At 33.8% G+C, this 21,797-nt stretch overlaps 1 long non-coding RNA gene across 1 annotated transcript in view; it reads right to left on the bottom strand.

Moving 5' to 3' along the window:
- The window catches only part of LOC128552994 (uncharacterized), a 36,604-nt gene extending 16,188 nt beyond the window's left edge, over window positions 1–20,416 (bottom strand). Inside the window, exon 1 of the long non-coding RNA XR_008369219.1 lies at window positions 20,299–20,416. This is a non-coding gene — a long non-coding RNA (uncharacterized LOC128552994). The remainder of the gene's footprint in view (window positions 1–20,298) is intronic.
- Between the last annotated feature and the right edge of the window lie 1,381 nt (window positions 20,417–21,797).

The raw sequence follows: 21,797 nt of genomic DNA, 5'->3' as shown, positions 1-21,797 counted from the left end.
TTACCAAATATTTGACAAACCTATTTCATTTAACAAAGTTTTTATGTGAAAAGCCCAGTTTTTTTCCATTATATGACATGTTATTATCTGTATCTTCTTTAAGCATTTTATATGTTTTTTTAAGTGTGCAGTTATTGTTTAATTTTAGTATTTTAAACCAATGTCTGATCATTATTATTTTATGGTGTATTGCCATTGGATACCGTCCTAGCTCTCCATATAATGCATTTAAGTTAGTTGATTTTCTCACGCAAAGTATCTTTCTAAGAAATTTACAATGTACTAATTCAATACTTCTACCTTCGTTGTAGTTAAAAACTTCAGCACCATAATGTAAAATAGATCCTACCAAGGTATCGAATAATTTACATTTATCCTGTGTCTTTAGATCTGATTGACTGAATACTGTGAGTAAATTATGTAATGCATACAGGGAATGCTGAGAAAGATGCTGCTGGGTTCGATACCAGTTCCCGTTTTTAAATAGATAAATACCTAAATACTTGAAGGTTTTAACAACTTCTAAAATTTGATTATTAAATGTGAAAATATGAGTAGAATGTCTTCCTTGTTCGAATATCATTATTTTAGTTTTAGCTATGTTAACTTTTAAGTTCCAAGTTTGACAATATATCTGTAAATCATTTAACATTGACTGTAACGCCTCTGGGGTATGGGCAAATAACGCAGTGTCGTCTGTAAATAGTAGCATGAATAATTGTAAATCATCTAAATTAAAAAATCCCTCAATATTTCTATTAATGCTGTTAATTAGGTCATTTACAAAAAATAAAAACAAAAGACTTGAACTTGGGTCGCCCTGTTTGGCACCTATATTAGATTCAAAGCTTGGCGACAATTGTTTATTGTATTTTACAGCTGCTTTTACACAGCTATATATACCTTGGATTGCTTTTACAAATTTTGAACTAACATTTTGCTGAATAAGTTTATGAAAAATGAAAGACCGTTCTAATTTATCAAAACACTTTTCAAAATCCACATAGGCTACGTACAACCTCATCTTATTGGATAATGTTTTTGCTATAATAGAGTGTAATATAAAGATGCAGTCTACCGTTGATTTTCCTTTTTGGAATCCGTATTGGTTGTCTATATTTTTTTTTATTGACCATGTTGTTAGACGATTTAATAGTACCTGAGAGTACATTTTTGCAATTACATTTATTAAAGTTATGCCACGATAATTTTTAGCATTTTCCACGTCACCACCTTTATATATTTGTACAATAATTCCGGACCCTCACGCCTTAGGGTATTCACCTGTGAGAAATATTCGGTTAAAAAGAGTAAGAATAAACTGAGAAGTTTCATGAATTGAACATTTATAAATTTCTGCTATTATTGTATCTTCTCCACTGCTTTTATTATTAATTTGTGAAAAGACTGCCTTCTCTATTTCTGACATGCTTATTTCTCTATCTAGATCTTCATCTGTAATATTTTGGTCGTACGTTACATTATCATTTATCGTATCTGTACTATACAAAGTTCTAAAATGTTCGTATAAGTTATTTGTTGTTAACGTTTCTGCACTTTTACTGTTTACATATTGTTGTCTGATCTTATTCCAGAATTTACGAGGTTGGGTTTTACCCATCTTATTAAGGTTGCTTTTTTCTTGAAAATTATATTTTTTCTTTTGAATTCGTTTTATTTTATTATAATTATTTTTCGCATTTATATACTCCTTACGTAACTGGTCATTATTTTTATTTTTAACAAAGGCATTTCTAGCTTTTTTGAATTGAGCCCTGGCTACGTAACATTCGGTATTAAACCATGGTTTCTGACTTAAACGTTTATTGGTACAGTTATTGCTCGTGACTCGCGTTTTACCAAACACAGCATGCGAGCATCCGCTAAGAATATCGATAAAGGATTGTACAATAACACTAACATATCTTCATTTTGGTTAACTTTTTGAGTAAGATTAGTTATGTCATCTCTCTTTAAGGCTATATTTTCATGAAACTGTAACACTTTTGTTTCATCAAATTTTAAGAAAGTTTCCTCAATTACCTCATTACATAAGTGATTCTGTTTCCTGACCGGAATGCTAAAATGAATTCCGCTATGATCAGAAAACTCGTTTGGGGGAATTATATTGAATTCAGAAATACAGTCAAAATCATCAACATGTAACAAAAGATAATCAACAACCGAAGAACCTGGTGGCGGATGGAAGGTGTATTCACCAATACCTTGATCATGATTGTGTGAGCGTGAGTTGCCGATAATGTACGAGGTAGACCGACAAAATTCAACCAGGCGTTTACCTGGATTATCAATAACATTATCTCGGGAAACCCGAGTAGGTATGTTTACATAGTTTGACAGATTTAACAGATATGGGCCATGATCAATGAATTCATCAAATTCCAATACTTCTGTTAAATTCGATGTATACGACTATTTAAGTCGCCAAAAATGAAACATTTTCCTTTTGTTTTATATCGTTCAATGCCGGACTCTATTTCTTCAAAGAAATCGAAGTTATGAGTATCAGTAATATGGAGGTATATAAGTACAACATAGATAAACATTTTCATTGAAGTGAAACAGATTTTTTTTTTAATAAACCCGAAGTGATGGCGTAAAGTTATGTGGAATACAAACTGTGAAACATTTACAGGAGGTCTTTTATATTCATTTTATATTCACCTGGCAGAGTCAATTGTATGGAATTGTTTGCCAATAGAAATCAAACCCTCATCTTCATTGCCATGTTTTAAATCTAACTGTATAAAATGGATCGATGGATGGATGAATGGTCAATAATGTAAAGTACATCTAAAATATTTTGTTTTATGCATATATAATTTCTTTGATTTAATTCGAATAATTTAAATTTAATTGAAATCCTTTGCATAAAACATGTGAATACATACAAGCATAATACAATATTAACTTCAAGCCTCATAATGTAGCGCCTATCAGATTGGAGACTGGACGTTATGAAAGGCTTTCGGTAAATGATAGGATATGTCCGGTTTGTAGTAATAGCGTAGAAAATGAGATACATGTAATATTACACTGTCCAGCATATGATATTATCAGAAGTAAGCTTTTTGAAAAAGCGACAGAGATTTGTAATCGCTTTACTAATAGACGAGCATAAGTTAAATTTTATCTTTTCAAATACTGATATTGTTAAAACTGCTGCAAAATCCTGCTACCTTATATTAGAAGCTAGAACACAACTCCTATATTATAGTTAACAAAACAAAGTGCATTCATGATCTTTACTTTTTGAATGGGATATATTTGAATATTTGGCAGATTGAGGTTATATTGTAAGGGAGATAAATAAGATTGGTATAATACTCCATTCAAGTAGTAAGATAGTTTCTTTTTTTATGTTTTTATGGGGCGTTTTCAGTTTATTGTAAGTAAACAAGTATAGACTATATTAGCTTCTACTTGATATGAAACATTATTGTTTCAAAGCTAATTGTGTATATAGAGACTGTTCCTCCTTTCTCTCTCTCTTCAAGCTTGAATGTATGAAACATTTTGGTATTATTTAATTCAAGTGTTTCAAATATTCAAGTTATGATGTCTCTGGACAGCCGGTGATATATTAAGATTGACTGTCCAAGAAAGTAGAGCTATTGTACTTGCCCCAATTACAGGGGCTTTAAAGGTTTTATTTTAGATATTCATGGAGCTGCAGTGTGGTTATCTATTACTGAAAAGTTAACTTTATCATTTTTTGTTGTTATCAGGGGAAATAAATCACCCGTAACTTCTTCATTTGAATTATGAAAGTTACTTCCCTTGCCTCAGTCATAATTTATACTAACGAAAGTTGAGCATTCTGTTCTACAGATTCTCCTTTTTTCTTTTGATTGGTAACCTCACTCTGTAATATATCTACAGTATTGCAGATAATGTAGTCATATTTGGAAATTTAAGTGTATATAGTTTGAGAGGATGGTGCTAATCAGTTTATGCCTGATCTGATCAGGGGTAATAATTGATATTTTACATCCATTCTTTAAGCTGTGCATTTTTGTGCCAGTTTTGCTAATCACTTTTTATGTAAATTTCTTATGGCAGTTTTTAGGCTTGCTCGGGTTAGATAGTTAAGTCAGGATTAGCACCATCAGCTCAAGTTTTTAAACTTAATTACTAGAGCAATTGTATTTCATAGTTTTACTAATTATGTGAATATTGATAGTCTCTTATAATTCTGCTGAAGAATGGTCTTGCAAATTTTTTTATAGTGTATAAACTATGTTTGTTTTTTATGACTGTATAATGTATGCAAGAATGAGACTTTAATAAAGAATATATATAATGCCTTTGTTTAAAAAGTGGCTGCCACATTTTATGTATGAAAATAAAATATGTTAATTTCTTGTAACATTCTATGTTTGATAATTGTTTTCTTTAATGTTTGTCACATGTTTTAATACTGGTTAATATAGTAGAAAATATAATTGGATCCATTGTTTTTATTATCTCCCTTTATGGCTCTAAGTTTATAAGGTAATATGCAGTAATAAAAGTAGTGCTTTTCTGACCATATAATTCAGCAACATCTATTTGATAATGATATCTCATATGCGTGTGGTAATATGTATCGTCTACAACAACAACTTCGCCTTGACGTTATTTGTTCTTCAAAATAAATGTTATAACCTTATTTTTGTCCATCATATTCTTTTTTGACATTTTTTTTAGCTAAAATGGCATATTATCTCATTCTAAAATATAACTACTTAGAGAATGAAAACTTTTGCGCTTATCAATGGTTTTATACAAAAAAAAGTTGCATTTCGATGAACGCATACAGATAATTATATTAGGTCTTATCCTCGTTTCGAATTTGAAAACAAACGCACAATCATGATAAAAAGGGCTGACGCAAAATAAATAAATTGAGCAATGTTAGTGTACAGATACTTGAATGCTTGATAAAACCTTCTCAACATATTTTACCTTGAGATAGTCTGTGGATTTTTACGGTAAAAAAATCGTCTGTTTGTTGACAAATTTCACCTCCAAACTTTGACACACTTTGCTCAGGGCATTAACTGATTTGATCATTATCATGTGTTTCTCTTTTCGAACTGCCGTCCATTATAGTAATTATGCAAGCTAGAGGTAAAAAGTGCATTAAATATTTTACCAAGGATAATTGTTTTTTGTGCTCAAATAACACTTTTTTACAAAAAAAGGATATATTTTCAGACTGTGTACTATAATGCTGTTAGCTAAACTACCCTACACTTCAATACGCAGTGCCTACTTGAAGTCCCCTGCCTACATGACAATGAGAAAAATGTATGACACAGGAACGTAAAGTATGTTTTAAACAAGTATTGAATTTTCTTTCGTTTTCTAAGTAAGTATGTATTTTAATATGTCGACCGGACAATAACTTTGAAACCTCAAAAGAAAGGCGACAATAAACACTAGTCACATAGCTTGCGACTTAAAGAGATATACCAGTTATTTGAAAGATAATAAAAACAAATATGCGTCGATATAAGCATATCTGTACAACAAACATTTGACTGCAGGTATTCCGTTTTAGGGTATCGTGTAAGATCTCTCAATTTTACGACCTTTTATATGGTATGACGATTTAAACCTGCGTCACTGCACATACATGTATGTACAGATACACAACTTTCTATAACATAGTTGGGATTTTGTTAAATCTTGTTTTAGAAACCGTATTATCTATAGCGACTCATATCGCTGCATGCTTTTGTTGTCATAAGTACTATGCATAATTAAAATCAAATATGTTTACATATTTCCAAACACATCGTAATAAAAAATATACAAATCTTAAGCGCACGGTCTGTGAAGTTACCTGACACTGATTATGGTATGCCAGGTATGTGGCCTATGGGGATGATAAGGTCTACGTATCGGCGGTAAGGGCCAATACACAAGACTGGACCATTGATAGACTTGCTTCTGTTTATCATAATAAGCTATTGTATAGCTACTGTGCAGTAAATAAATTGCATGTGATATTTCTCACCTTTATAGCAAATCAGTTCTCACCTTCATAACAAGTTTAAAAAGCTTTATTCAATTAGGGCTAAATAAACAAAGAGATAAGATACAACAGTGTTTTTATCATATTTTTAATAAATCAAGTTTTTTAACTGTAAAATCTCATCTTTGCTGGATTTTTTTATTAAAAATATGAAAAATGCATTCAGGCACATAGCTTTTATAACTAATAAATGTTGTGTATTTAAACAATGATATCTCTTTATTGCTGGATTTAATACATAAAATCCTTCTGTCCATATCCCCTTAACTTTTATCTATTAAAAATGCAACTGAACGCTTCTTTAATTTCTAATAAAATCCAGCAATTATCATTTTTATCTGGTTTTATTTTGTTACTTTTGATAAAAAGATCATAATCATTGAATAAACAAACTTGTAATTTCCCTTATTAAGTTTTAAATAATTATTTTACTGTTTATGAAAAACAAAAAGGTGAGAGTTTCATAAAAGGAGTGAGAATTGCTTTGCTGTAAGAGTTATAATTTAATCGGTCAGGACATTACTCAACATGACTGAGCAATCAAAATTAGTATATTATCAATTAAAATAATTCTGTGTACATTCTGAAAAAAAAAACAACAACAAAAAAAAAACCAGTAGATTAATCAATAAAATGCAAAACACAGGAAATAACCAATTTATCTGTAGGCAATAAAATTTATGATTCTCTGACAATAATTAGGCTACATGTCAAGTCTACAGCCTGTTATTAATTACACATGTTACAAGTATGACAATATATTAACTGATGTACTGATGAAATGTATTTCTATAATATGATGGATAATTGAGAGATGTTTGAGAAAAGAATAAATTGTAAAATGTATTACTATCATGTTTTATTTCAAATAATAACAGATGCTTTAAAGGCATGTATATGTGCAGGTTACTGAGCAGCGTTTTTAGTAAATGTGCATAATAGAGATGAAAACATAACCTATTATAACACAAAGTATGCCTTACACCATGTCTAAAGTGTGACTAAAACTATGTCTAAATTATGCCAAAATCCATGTCTAAAGTATGCCAAAATGCACCAAATACAGTGCTTTAGGGTATAGCGGATAGCTAACTAATTTTTCTTGCATTCTAATTCAAAGAAACAAAATTTAGTAGTTTTTTTCTGTATATCAGACAGAAAACAGCTATTCTTTTCAGAACATTCAGCATTTAATAGAAATTCATGTGATTTTTCTCTCCATGCTATTGTTTATGTACGTGGTGGTTTAGGGTGTACAGGATAGCTTTGGTCATTTTTTCCATTATTAGTTTAAAATCCACATCTAAACAAACTTCCCAATATTTTTTTACTATAAATCAGAATAATAATGTATTCTCTTTTCAAAAACATTCAACTTTTTAAATTTCTATCAAATACTTTTCATTCATTGATGTTTTTTACATACACACTCATTTAGTCAGTAAAGGATAGCCTCAATTTTTATTTGATAACATATGAAAAATAACACAACAAGCAATCATTTAAAATGTATGTCAGAATGTCTGTCTGCATGCCAGTAAAAGAATGATATGAAAATTCATACAATAATTCAAGTCTAAATGCAAAATTTATCAACCGATCCCCTATACCCTAAAATCCGCTATACCCTAAAGCACTGTACATGCACCTGTTGCAATTTGTTTCCCCTAGAAGTGCCCCTTTTCAGTCACAGCACCCTGCCCTTTTTACATCCTAGCTGGAGCAATGATTAAATTTAATAACAGATCTCCATACCTGTATAATATAATATCGTTTTCAACTGCAATATCCTTTATCAACACGTGTAGGCCCTAAACAAAGGGCCCGATGCGTGTGCACAGTCAATTGTGATCATAATCGCATGAATGATGTCCCTTGAAAGCGTTTAAACGATAAAGGGCTAAAAAGCAAGTTTGTTTTTGTTTGTTTTGGGTTTAACGCCGTTTTTCAACAGTATTTCAGTCATGTAACGGCGGGCAGTTAACCTAACCAGTACAAACCTGTTCTCCGCAAGTAACTACCAACGCTCTAACCTACTGAGCTAAGCCGGCGGGCTAAAAAAAAAAAAAAAAAGCAGGTTTGAAATAGACTGACGCGAAAACAAAACTTCTCATTCAAACGCATTGTACATCATTTTGTTAACCGTGATTCAAACTAAGAAAAGAACAAGAGGGCCATGATGGCCCTATATCGCTCACCTGAGTACCATTGCTCTTAATGATTAGATCAAGTTTTGAAATAGATCACATAGGTATACACTTTAATATCATCAGAGATACATATTTTCTTGTAACAGTCCCTTTTGACCTATGGTTCACATACTAGTCAGGGCCAATCTCCATACCAAGTTTGAGGATCCTAGGCTCAAATACTGCATTTTTGTACTAGCATGACTATTCCTTACCCTGGAAAACTTAAATAACATTTAAAACCAATCTCATAGAAGCTGCTAACATATGTTCATTTACATAAAAAAATAAAGGAAGGTAATTTGTCATAAATTCAGCCAATATGTATCTTAACTGATTGTCCAAGTCCATGTGATGGCATAAATGAAATTTCAGATCAGTATCTTCATTTGTTACGGAGATATACCCATTTTAATTTGAAACAAAGGGAGGTAATTTGACATAAATCAGTCCATAGTCATCTACCCTGATCGTCTCAGTCCAACTAATGACAATAATGAAATTTCGAATGAGTCCAATGAATACTTCCTGAGATAAATCCATTATTTTTTAAATTAGGGGAGGTAATCATGCGTTGGTTTATGCATGTAGAAGATACAGAGTACAAGCCTTTACAATAATATATTAGAAAAGTAAGTAAAAGTAGATATTTCTTACAATGGAATACATAAATAACGGTTCAAACCAATCTCATTAGAAGGTGCTGGGTATATTCATTTACATAAAAAATGAAGGGAGGTAATTTGTCATAAATTCAGTAAATATGTATTTTCACTGATTGTCCAAGTCCATCTGATGGCATAAAAAGAATTTCAGATCACTATCTTCATTAGTTACGGAGATATACCCATTTTAATTTGAAATAAAGGGAGGTAATTTCACATAAAATCAATACATAATTATCTACCCTGATTGTCTCAGTCCAACTAATGACAATAATGAAATTTCAAATGAGTCTTATAAATACTTACTGAGATAAATACATTTTTATTAAAATCAGGGAATGTAATCAGATATGAAATAACTCCAGAACCTATGACTGAATCTAACCGATTCATCACGGAATCCAAGATTTATTGTTGTTGAAGATATTTTGAAAGTCAAATCAAACCATAAACGGCTGCAAAAGCCAAAATAGCAAATTTTGGACCTTTAAGGGGCAATAACTCTGGAACCCATGATGGGATCTGGCCAGTTTTCGAAAGAAACCGAGATATTATGCCAATACAAGTTGTGTGCAAGTTTGATTAAAGTTGATTTCAAAATGTTGTCTCTGTTGTGTTCACAAGCCAGAAATAGCAAATTTTGGCCCTTTAAGGAGCCATAACTCTGGAACCCATAATGGGATCTGGCCAGTTTTCGAAATGAAGTGAGATATTATGCCAATACAAGTTGTTTGTCAGTTTGATTAAAGTTGATTGCAAAATGTGGTCTGTATCATGTTCACAAAAGATAATAGGCAAGGGTAGATTTCTCGGAAGCACAGAGCACCAAAAACACAGCCCCAGAGCCACGCATTTACATAGTAGGCCCACAACAAAAAGAAGCTGTAATGGAAAAAATATTTCAGAAGGGTTGCTTCAAACATCCAACAAGTACATATAAATATAAGCTAAATATTGATAAAGGAGATAGGAATGGTAAGGGGCGAAATGGGGTCGGGGTGGGGGAGGAATCCGAAGGGGACAAATATACAAGGGAATGCCATGTTCTTTAAAAACAGTCGCACTACAACGTAAACCACAATAGCGCAGACACTCAACTGAATAACATACAAAAACGAACAAGCAACACATAAGAAAACAGTAGGGCACCGTTATAGACTTACAAGCTTACAAACGCACCCACACAAGCAGGAAAAAACAAATACCGTCTTGGGATTCGGCTGCCAAAATAAAGAGGAGCCACGAAAACTTACTAAAAGTAAAGGGGATGGGATGCAAAAAGTAGCGTAAATGCAAGGGAAAGGAGAGGCAAAAGGGGGAGTGGGGCGAAGGAAAAACGCTTACAACAAACAAGAAAACATACGCAACACACAATACAAGACAGACAAAACCATGAAAACAACCTGTTGAAACTAGGGGCACCGCCTTGGAACGGTCAGTAACCTAAATAAAGAAAACTGGGGGTTCTGGCCGTTTAAGGGACCATAACTCTGGAAGCCATTATGAGAGGAGGCCAGTTTTCGAAAGGAACCGAGATATTATGCCAATACAAGTTGTGTGCAAGTTTGATTAAAGTTGATTGCAAAATGTTGCAAAGAAACCGATATATTATGCCCATACAAGTTGAGTGCAAGTTTGATTAAAATCAAATACAAAATGTGGTTTCTATCGTGTTCACAAGGAAATTGTGGACGGACGGATGACGGACGACGGACGACAGACGAAGGGTGATCACAAAAGCTCACTCTGTCACTACGTGACAGGTGAGCTGAAAATTCAGTATTTCATAATTTAATAAGTTTTTATATATGGGGGATGCTCTTCGTCTGCTTTTCAAAGTCACGTGACTGTCAAGTGACCATTTTATTTTTACAATGTTACAGTCCAGTTTAAAAATATATTCCACATTTCTTTTTTCTTTTTTTTTTTTAATTTTCAATATATAATTTGGTAAAATGTAACATTTTCAAATGAATCAAAGATTATCAAGGATTATTATGTACGTCCTTGACGATATCCAGTAAATATGTGTCTGATGTCTGCTGAATACTTTTCCAACGCGCCGGTATGCCGTCTAACGCTATGACGTATGTTATCTGCTACATATAACGCCTCAGTGACAAATGCTTATTAAGCAGTCATGAACATTGGCATGCCGGTCAAGACTGCAGCAAGTCAGTATGCTGTGCCCCACTTCACCTTGAGAGACAGAGTTCAGGGTAGAGTGGATCCAGACACAATAAAGTCCGGACCCGAACCATTCTTCAGTGAGGAAGAAGAAGCTGAGTTTGTAAAACATTTAGCTGATATTGCTAAGGTAAGATATTGGTGTACAATCCAAGAAATAGTTGCCAAGGCTTGAAGCAAGTTATGCAGTTCATTCAAATCATAAAAGCAAAGATAATCCATTAACGGTTAAATAGTTAGCTGGGTTCAAAGACAGTCGGGGGTTAAAAGTATTGAAACAACGGTCTCTGAGTAACTGCCGTGCTTTAACTCTGAATGAACAATTTGTTGCAGAGATTCCCAAAATCTTGAAATGCAATGATCTGAAAGACAAACCAGGTTGTGTTTATAACTTTGATGAAAAGGGAGTGCAAACACAATACGTTGTAACAGCTATGTCTAGAACAGAAGCAATTAACTCCACGAGTAGGCTATAACAACAATACTTGGCTATGGGAATGCTCTTGGCACACAAGTCCCATCATTCTTTTTATTTAAAGGGCAAAAAATGAGGAAAGAACTCACTGAGAGGTCAACACAATGCTCTGATGGTACAGTTACAGATTCTAATTGGTCAAACTCTGGAATGTTTTTGGAATATCTTCAAGAACACTTCATCAAATATTCACAACGTGGAAACAATGAGCAGCCATTGCTACTTACACATGTTTACTTATATTAAATATACATTTTTGATAATGGCTTGAATAAGGCTTGAATAAGTACATTTCACTTCATAGTAAATGGTGTACTGATCAACTGTTTATAAGATTTTGAAATAGCTGTTTGTTATTTTAATGCATTTTATGTAAAATCATTAATTATTTTTTATTTTACTGCAGGTCACACATCAACTTGCCAGTTATCGGTTTTGCACAGCAGAATAACACTCTGCTCTGTGTGTAGTCATGCATTGCAGCCAATTGATATTGGCTGTTTTGGCCCGTTGCAAAAATATATGCATATATACAATGAGTGCCATCAATTTCTGAAAGAATGCCCGGAGACAAAAATCACCCGGCATAATGTTGCTGCACTTTGGTCGTCATATTATGTCAAGGCCTTGTCCAATGCAAACTCGAGATTAGCATTTGAGAAGACGGCCATTTACCCTTTCAACCCAAGTGCAATCAGCGATGACCAATTTGCACCATCAAAACCGTACTCAGATGAACTGATACACACTGAAACCCAAAAGAATCCTACAAATTGCCAACCTGGAAATGAAAACGTCTGTAGGAAATTCTTCGGAGCAACAGAAGAGCTTCCCGTAGGGAAAAACTCCTCAATTTTGCAGTCTTTTTGCAGTAAAACAGCAGTTTTGTTTAGAAGAAACTGCCTTCTTTGCCAGTTATTAAAACTGTTTCCAGCATAAAAAGACAAGTAAAAAGCATTTTTTTACAAACTGCATAAAACTGGAGGATTGAAAACTGGTGTTGGCCAATTTTCTGTAGTTATTTTGAAGTTTTTGTAAATGTTTTCACAAAAAGTAATTTACAGGCAGTTAAATGCAGTTATTCTCTAAGAGCAGTATTTTTAGCATCCTTAATGAACAGCAGTATTAAAAACTGCTAAATACTGCTGCCTGAGGGCCCATAATGCAGTGCGAAAGATGGCCGCTCACAGTGAAAACTACAGCATGTGAAATGTAAAAATGGATTATAACTGCTCAAAAACAATGTTTAACACAAAATGTAGACTTACAACGTCTGTTGAGATCAAGTTATCTGTAATAAAGTTTATTCTTTCTTCATACTGATACTAATATTTTCCAAGAAAAACATTTTCTCTCTAGGCTCATCTCAAGAGTCAGAGGTTAGAGATATTGTAAAATTTTTTAGAAAGTGCTACCAAAGAGGATTGATTTTATGGCCAAGTGCTTTACATTTAATGACTCTAACGACTGATGCCAGTCTACACAAAATGATGCACAAATAGTTAAATAATTGATAAAGACTGTTTTAATGGAGTTAACTAATAAGGCAGGATTAAAGTGTGAAAAGTGTGCACAGACTGATTGGATATATAGTCATTTGGTGGAAACGTGCGAGCGAAATAAAAATAACAATATTTGATTTTGGATTTTAACAATTTTTGAAGTGGGCGAGGAGCGATTTGAAGAAAAAATATAAAACCTTGTCACAAGAATCAACAAGCACTGCATAAACATATCAATATGGCTTGAAAATACCTAAAAGAACCAAAGATCTTTAAATGTTGAAGCTGTAATGACAAACTGTTCCCAAAATACATGGCAGCCACTCGACACCTGACTCAAATATATCTATGTTTACCGGGTCGCGCTACATTGTAATATTTACAAACATGTAGACATATAAACAAACTGGAGGGACATCAGGCGGGGACATGAAAATCTGGCAATTTGACCATATTTCTAGTGTATAGAACTAAATGTGTTCGCTAACTTCGCTAGGCTTGTATCCTAGGCAAACCAGTACCCTGGTCTATGTCATAAGAATAAGAAAGCTGTTACTCTCATGTAGTGTATAACAGAAATCATTATATATATGGAAAATACCGCATGCAATCACCTCACCAGTACCTATATATCATAGTGTCTGTCAACTTTCATGCAATTTCACCAGATACCAGGAAATCCATCATCCGCTGATGACCCAGTTCACATGTAAATTCAATGAAAATTTTGCACTTTCTATTGTTCTTTGATTTTCACATTTAACTTTAGCAGATAAAGAAAGGCTTACTTTTGATGATGCAAGTCTTAACAATAAATGCATAATCATCCTCAGTTTCTTTTTGATTAATAGATCTGATGATACCCATTAAACAAATCTGAAAAAGGATCTATGAAAAGTAATATAATATTCTTGTATTTCAACTCTTCTTGAAAAAAGTAAGCCTTTAATGCATGTTTTCTTGGATTGTGAGTTTGTAAGCTCTTTAGGATTCCTTTGCCCTAATAAAGTTCCATGTGCGTACCCCTTCTCCGCCAGAAAATTGTGTTTATTTTACATAGCTGATAGAAGCAATTTACCATTCCTTAAAATCAAAGTTATTTCAACAATTCATTATTTATGATGTAACACTAGTTGTGAAGTCCAAATTGAATTATACCGCCTGTTCATCATAAATTTAAGTACTACCAAGTTATTGCTGATATATGTGTATTATATTAAGGATCGCAGCAAAACGTTGTTCTAATCACCAGCCTTTATTAGATGACACTGTTTTAAATAATGATATTGATAAAAAAAAATGTCTTGCGGAAACTCTTCATAATGATCTTTCCAAGATTTATTTACACAATCAAACTGTCATCAGGGCTGTCAGTTTTGCAAACTGGGGCAACACAGAGCCTCAAACATGTTCTTCTGATGTTTTAATGGACAAGTTTGATTAAAAGTATTAAATGCTATGAATTACTGTCTCTTCACAGTGACAATTAGGCTCCCAAACAGTGAAAAAACGCCCGCCTTGAAATTTTGAAATCGGTCTGCAAAAACTGAAGCGGGCGGAAGCTGATTTTCAAAAAAAAAAAAATTTGTTTTTGATTCTGGAAAAAAATGAAGCGGAAAATCCGTTGACCAAGTAATCAATTTGGTGTGGCCTTGAGGAGGAAATGTGAAATGCACATCACTAATGATATATCTACTTCACGAAATGTGAAATACACATCACCAAATATGAAATGCACATTACAAATTGACTTATCTACTGCACGACTTAGTAAATGCACATCAGGTAATGTAAAATGCGCATCACCAACCGCTTTCCTATTGCACGAAATGTGAAATGCACATCACCAAATGTGGAATGCTCATCACAAACTAACTTACCTACTGCACAGCACTGTAAATGTACATCACGCAATGTCAAATGCACATCACGAACTGACTTATCTACTGCACGACATTGAAAATGCACATTACGAAATGTGAAATGTACATCACGAACTGGCGTAGCTACTACACGACATTGAAAATGCACATTACGAAATGTGAAATGTACATCACGAACTGGCGTAGCTACTACACGACATTGTAAATGCACATCACGAAATGTGAAATAAACATATGTCCATTTTTATTGTGCTTCCTCACTGGAATATCACGCCGTAGACACGTGGCATGATATTCAACCCAGTCACGTTATACGAAGTCAAAAAGATATCTTTAGAGTGTTGAATGACAGTTTTTGTCTCGTTTGCGACTTTAGGAACTGACGGCGAACTAAGGCGTAGCTTTTCATGTGGCTTGGTGATGGTGATGGCGACGGCGGCGGTGGGGTCAACATTAAGTTTTCATGTTAAGTCTTATTCTCAAAAACTACTACGTTATTTGGTTAAAACTTCACACATGCCTTTGTGGTTATTAGACGCTGTACCAAGACCAAGTTCCATAGCTCTGACATTCATTTTAACAAAATTATCCCCCTTTTTATATTAGAAATTTCAACGTTAAGTTTTCGTGTCTTGACATGAAATATTCTTCAATTATATCCCGTTATGGCTGTCACTGCTTGACTGGAATTTGTGATCAAACTTTATATAACGCATAAATTTTTAAAATTAAAGTGTATGTAGCAATCCACGTAGACATATCAATTTTGTTTAACAAAAGACCAGTTTTTTCATAGGTAAAGCAATGCTGCAATGCAGATCTGCTGTACTTGTTTCCTCTGGAATGCATGTCTCAAGACTTTATATTTTGGCCAATTAGTTGTCCCATTTGTGGCTGCGTTGATCTTTACACTGGAGTCCAAAACGATATCATTTACACCTTCAACAACATTCCGTTTTACACGCACATTTTGATAGTTCGTACAGCTGTCTTGCAACTGGTGGAAATGTTGTCCAGTGTATTTGCCAAAGTTTACCTTGTTTCTCTCATCCCCATTAAGAATGATTCTCTGCCAAACAACGTGTTTCCCATATGCACTCAGCTTGGCCTGCAGCACGCTTTGTGTGTTCGGCAAGAGCTGCTTAAATTGGGGAAGAGCATCATATGACCTCTGTTTTAGGGCAAACATGACCTGTCATACATGACGATGACAAACATTTCAATAACCCCCTTGTCCTAATTAGATATCACTGGCCGATATGCATATTCTTAAAGACATCTCTCACTTCCGGACAAACATTCCAAGTTTGCAATCAGGAAATCAGTCTTGAAGGTCTGACGTCATGCAATCATGAGGAAGCTGATACACGGATGTTCATGCATGCAAGGCATGCTGTTACGGAGCGTCATAAACAACTTGTTATTTAAGCTACAGATACAGATGTTGTTGCAATCGCTATTCATGTATGTTTTGAGCTGAAAGATCTTGGCCTTGAACAGCTGGGGGTAGCCTTCAGACAAGGAACAAATTTAGATGGATTCTCATACAGGATGTCGTTCAGTCAATTGTCCATGAGAAAGCAAAAGGTGTTGCTTTCTTCAATGCGTTTAAAGGTTGTGGTGTAGTGTCAGGTTTCTGGGAAAAGGCAAAACGACAAATGGCTGTTTGGCAAACTTGGAATGTTTGTCCGGAAGTGACAAATGTCTGTAACAAACTAAGTGTAGTTCAGCCAGTGATATCTAATGAGGACAAGGAGGTTCTTGAAAAAAAAATGTCATCCTTATGTACGACTGCAGATATTTATGGCTTCGGACTGGGCATGTTTGCCCAAAACAGAGGTCATAGGATGCTATTATCCTAACTCAAGCAGTCCTTGCCGGACGGGTGCTGCATACCAAGCTGAATGCATATGGGGACAGGCACTGTTTCGCCAAATGGAAATGAGAATCCTGCTGAATGGGGGAGGGAGAACAAAGTTGATCTTTGGCAGATACACTGGGCAACGCATCCACCAGTTGCAGATAGCTGTAAAGAACCGACCAAATGTGCATGTAAAACAGAATGTTGTGGATGGTGTAAATGCTATCGTCTTATGCTCCAGTGTACAGATCTATGCAGCTGCAAATTGGACAACTAATTGACCAAAATATAATGTGTTAAGAGATGCCTTCCAGAGGAAAAAATTACAGTAGAACTGTATTGCTTTACCTATGGCACAATGCAGGTCTTTTGTTTATCAACATTGATGTGTCTACGTGGATTGCCACATAGACTTAAATTTTAAAAATGACCGTGTTGTATTAAGTTTGACCACAGGTTCGAATCAAGCAGTGTCCGACAAATTCAAAAATATATTCCATGTCGACACACGAAAACTTAACGTTAAAATTTCTAATTTAAAAAGGGGGATATTGGAACTTGGCCTGGTACAGTGCCTAGTGACAATGAAGGCATGTGTGAAGTTTCAACCCAAGAATCATAGCCGTTTTCTAGAAAATAGACTTAATAGGAAAACTTAATGTTGAAATTTCTGAGTTAAAAATAGAAAGAATTTTGTTAAAATATATGTTAGAGTTATGGAACTTGGCCTGTTACTGCTCCTTATGACCACAAGGGTATGTTTTAATTCCCTAATAGTTTCTGAGAAAAAGATTTAACATAATATCTTAACGTTGACGACGCCGTCGGCATCGCTGCCGCCACCGGAAAAGCTGCGCCTTAGTTCGCGTCAATTCCTAAAGTCGCAGGAGAAACAAAAAAAAAACAAACAAAAAAAAAGACACTCTAAATGTGTTACTTCACTATAACATTAAAATTAATTTAACTATTAACGTAAGTGTTTATGGCAAATTAGTACTTTTTTTACATGAAACGGTGGCCATCTTGAAAAAAAAGACGCCATTTTGAATTTTAAAACCAGTCTTTTGTGTATCAAAGATAGGTTTTAAAAGATATTTTACCTCAAAATTGACAAAAAAGCTCGGTATAGGTCTGTTCAAGTCAAAAATAAACTTCCTATGGCGGCCTTCTGGAAAATGGTCGCCATTAAGAAGTAGCTAGGGGACTTTTTGAAAAAAAACGTAGGTTCAAACGAGTACACATGCCAAATCTCATGCTTGCATCACCAAATGCAGTATTGTTTTAATAATCTACCCAGCTATTACAATTTTTGTTACATGTACGTTAGATGATATACATTAATTATTGAGATGACAAACTGTAAATGATACTAAAAAAATATTTATACGTTAAAAGAATACAAAATGAAACCTGATGTATTTTTCTATATCTCAAAATTGACACTTTGTACCTTGGATAAAATCGGAAAAAAATAATGAAAAAATGAAATCTGTTTTAAAATACATACTCAACATTTTGAACTCATATTTTGTTATGTAATTTAAGAGTCGTTTTAACACTTGGATAACATTGTTTAGGACGTAATTAGTTAATAAATTATTCAATATACGAAAGTTTTTAATATGCTAAAACTTGTATTGATTGTTACATAATGACCAGTGTATAAAACCATCAGAGGTAAAGAAAGCATGCAAATGAAAAAAGAACCGTCTTGTGACATGTCAGAGTAATCTTAATTTGGTATTTAAAGATGAAACATCATATTAAACTTAAGGCGGAATAAGGGCAAAATGAGAGAGCATTAACCTGAAAACCACATGGTGAAAATCAACGCCTGTTATACAATCGTTGACCAATGTACGGTCGGTGCCCAGTACCAAGGCTGAAAAAAAAACTTGGGAAAATAAAAAATGTGAAAGCAATAATAGAAAAATAGAACACATTTTAAGCATGGTATCTGTTAGAAATAAAGACGATTGTTTCGCTCTCACCAATCAATATATCACTGCATTTCCTTAATGCACCAAAATATCATAAATATACGGAACGATTATAGAATATAAAAGCCAATTTTCTTAATTTTGATTTATTATATTTCAGTCTGACAGATATTACATCACAAGGAACATTTTAAGCTCCTCTCAAGCTAAGGACGACATTAAGTTTAACCACGAGCTTCCACAAGTCAGATTAATAGCTTCCTCACATGAAATCACGAAGCCATAGGAATGAGAGGCAATTGATTTGAAGTTAGCTGCACTTTCTACTAACTAAAAGTTTTCATGCTTTCTTTTTTTTTTCTTTTTTTTTTTATTCAAGTCGCATGGACACAATGCAGATAATTTTCAGAGGAGAGAAGCAATCATATAGTGTGAATTTTGCTGTGGAGCCATTTCAGTATGACTATGTTTGAAAGTCGGTATGTAGATTTCTATTTAAATATTTTTATGATTGATTAGAAAAACGAACAGAAAATTTTAGTATTTTTGCTGTTTAACTACAAATCCATGACATGTCACAATGACCCGGAAGAGTTAAACGTTTTTCGTATGGTAATTTAACAACGCTTGGGCCTGTGATCAAGAAACTTTTATAGGGTGTTTGATCATGAAAAGCAGATGATCCCTATTGAATTTGAGGTCAGTAGTTAAAGGGCCAAGGTCACAGTGGCCCAGAACAGTTACACCGTTTCCGGCCAATAACTTGAGAATGCTTCGACCCAGGAACAAGTAATTTAATAGGGAGGTTGATCATGACCAGCAGATACTCCTACTGATTTTTAGGTCAAAGGTCAATGTCACAGCGGCCCGGAAAAGTTGTACCGTTTCCTGGATGATATCTTGTGAACGCTTTGGCCTAGGATCACGAAATTTAATAGGGAAATTTATCATGACTGGCATATGACTCCTATTGATTTTGAGGTCAGTAGGTCAAAGGACAAGGTAACAATGACCTGGAAAAGTCTGTTCCTTTTACAGTTACTGAATGCATTATGTTCTACAAGATTTTGTTATTCACTTGAACTAAAAGTATTAAACATATTTATGTCACAAAAATCCCTAGCGGGGTGGGCGAAGGGAGGTCTATAGTTGCCCACGGGCTATAACTGACATAACCACCGTTTAAAAAGTATAAGTGGAAACGGCTATGGCGTGTCATACTGAAAGTTTACTTCCCCTCAATCAGCAATTAAGAGCAAAGAAACATTTAGGTGGAAGAATAAAGTATCAGAATTCAGATTTGCGATAGGGATTTACAAATCTGTCAAATTCTATCTTTTTCCATTTATGCCTTTTTTTACTTTTTTTTAAATCACAAGCTTTATTTGTTAAATTCTATCCCAACCAGATGTGTTTGTTTAAAGTCATTCCACTTACAGAGATAAAGGAATTGGACAGACACCTAATTAACTGATGGCTGTCGTTTACTTAAACTAGGTATGTTAAATTACCAGAGATATATTTTAGACTTACAAAAAAGCTATAAATCTTACCTAATAATGAGTATTGAAAGTTTTCCGTGCCTTTATTTTTCTAATGTTAAACGCAATTAAATCTAGCTGTTATGATCAAGCAATATATTGTGTATTATTCATCCATTGTAACCTTCCTTCCGGCAATTGTTAGTTTACTCATTAGTATTATAAGTATGCCTCATCCTATGAACTCTATTATTAGATAAATAGTGAAAACAACGCCTTTAAATTGACTAGACTAGTGTATTTTGAAATAAAAACTTGAAAAAAACAAACATTTATTCATCCTAACCTTTCCGATTTTAATGGTACATCAAGGGGTATAATACTGGAAAACGTGGGTGGGGAATGAAACATAACGTTGCGGAATCTGCTCGTTTTATGTTATTGTTTTGTCTTGATAGCATCTTTATGCACTGAACAAACATATATGAAACCAAACTTGAATTGAATAAATGTATGTGAAACTATCTGCAGGCATTTACTTCCTGAAATTATATGCTAACTGACTATATGCACCACCACTAATCTCCCTTATGATGCTTAATAATTATGTGTAAAAAACAAATAACTATGCTATGTAAAACAAAAACAACGTGTACGAAATCGGAGAGTTTAAAGTACAGAAACAATTTTGTTAACGAGATATGCCTTCCAACTACCCTTCATTGCCACAATGTATTTTCAGGAGGCATTTTGTTTATTCATCACAGTAATAATACCTATATACTAGTACATGCATTTGATCATAATGAAAAGTGATCGTTACAAAAAAATATGCCTATTAACAGAAATATTAAACATATGTAACATTACATATATGTATTGGAATACCTGTTTTGAAATAACAAGAACAACTTTTTTTAAATGTATGTTTGTCGGTCAACTGCGCTACGGTTTTGTGATGGTTTTGACGTCGGCTGGCTAAGTTTTCGTACGAGCTGTCAGTCATTCCTGAATAATCATATTCCATCACTTTATGATATGGCATCTCACTTTGTGTACATGTGTAAGGTAAGAAAATTGGTAATGATGATTTGACTACAAATTCCACTACAGTTATTGCCCTTAATTTGAGGTATTTTACAATGGGTGCATGATAAGCGGTGGTAGATGTACATTTTTCTTGTGAAAAAATAGATTCTACTTTAGTTATTGCTACGACAAATAAATTTTAACACAAGATGCTGAAAAGGTATAATACAGATCATTGAGTTCACTTTGATATAGTGCCATACAGTATATCATTGAAACTTAATTCAATTGCAGGTAAAGATGGAAATGTGCAAGCTGTTTAATTATGAGGTAATGTATGATGGTGAAGACACTCCCCGTATTGTAAATTGGAAGAAGACTTGAAAGCTCTATCATTAAAGTTTTTTTGTATATAAGTGAACAATAAAGTTATTTAAATATTTATTGTACAGTTATGCTTTTCGGGCAAAAAATCAGGAATATTGAAACAACTATGGCATTTACACTGTATATACCATTACATGAAATACAACAATGTACAT

This window comes from Mercenaria mercenaria, unplaced genomic scaffold, assembly GCF_021730395.1.
Source record: "Mercenaria mercenaria strain notata unplaced genomic scaffold, MADL_Memer_1 contig_3363, whole genome shotgun sequence".
Lineage (NCBI taxonomy): Eukaryota > Metazoa > Mollusca > Bivalvia > Venerida > Veneridae > Mercenaria > Mercenaria mercenaria.
This window is presented reverse-complemented; position numbering and strand designations above follow the sequence as displayed.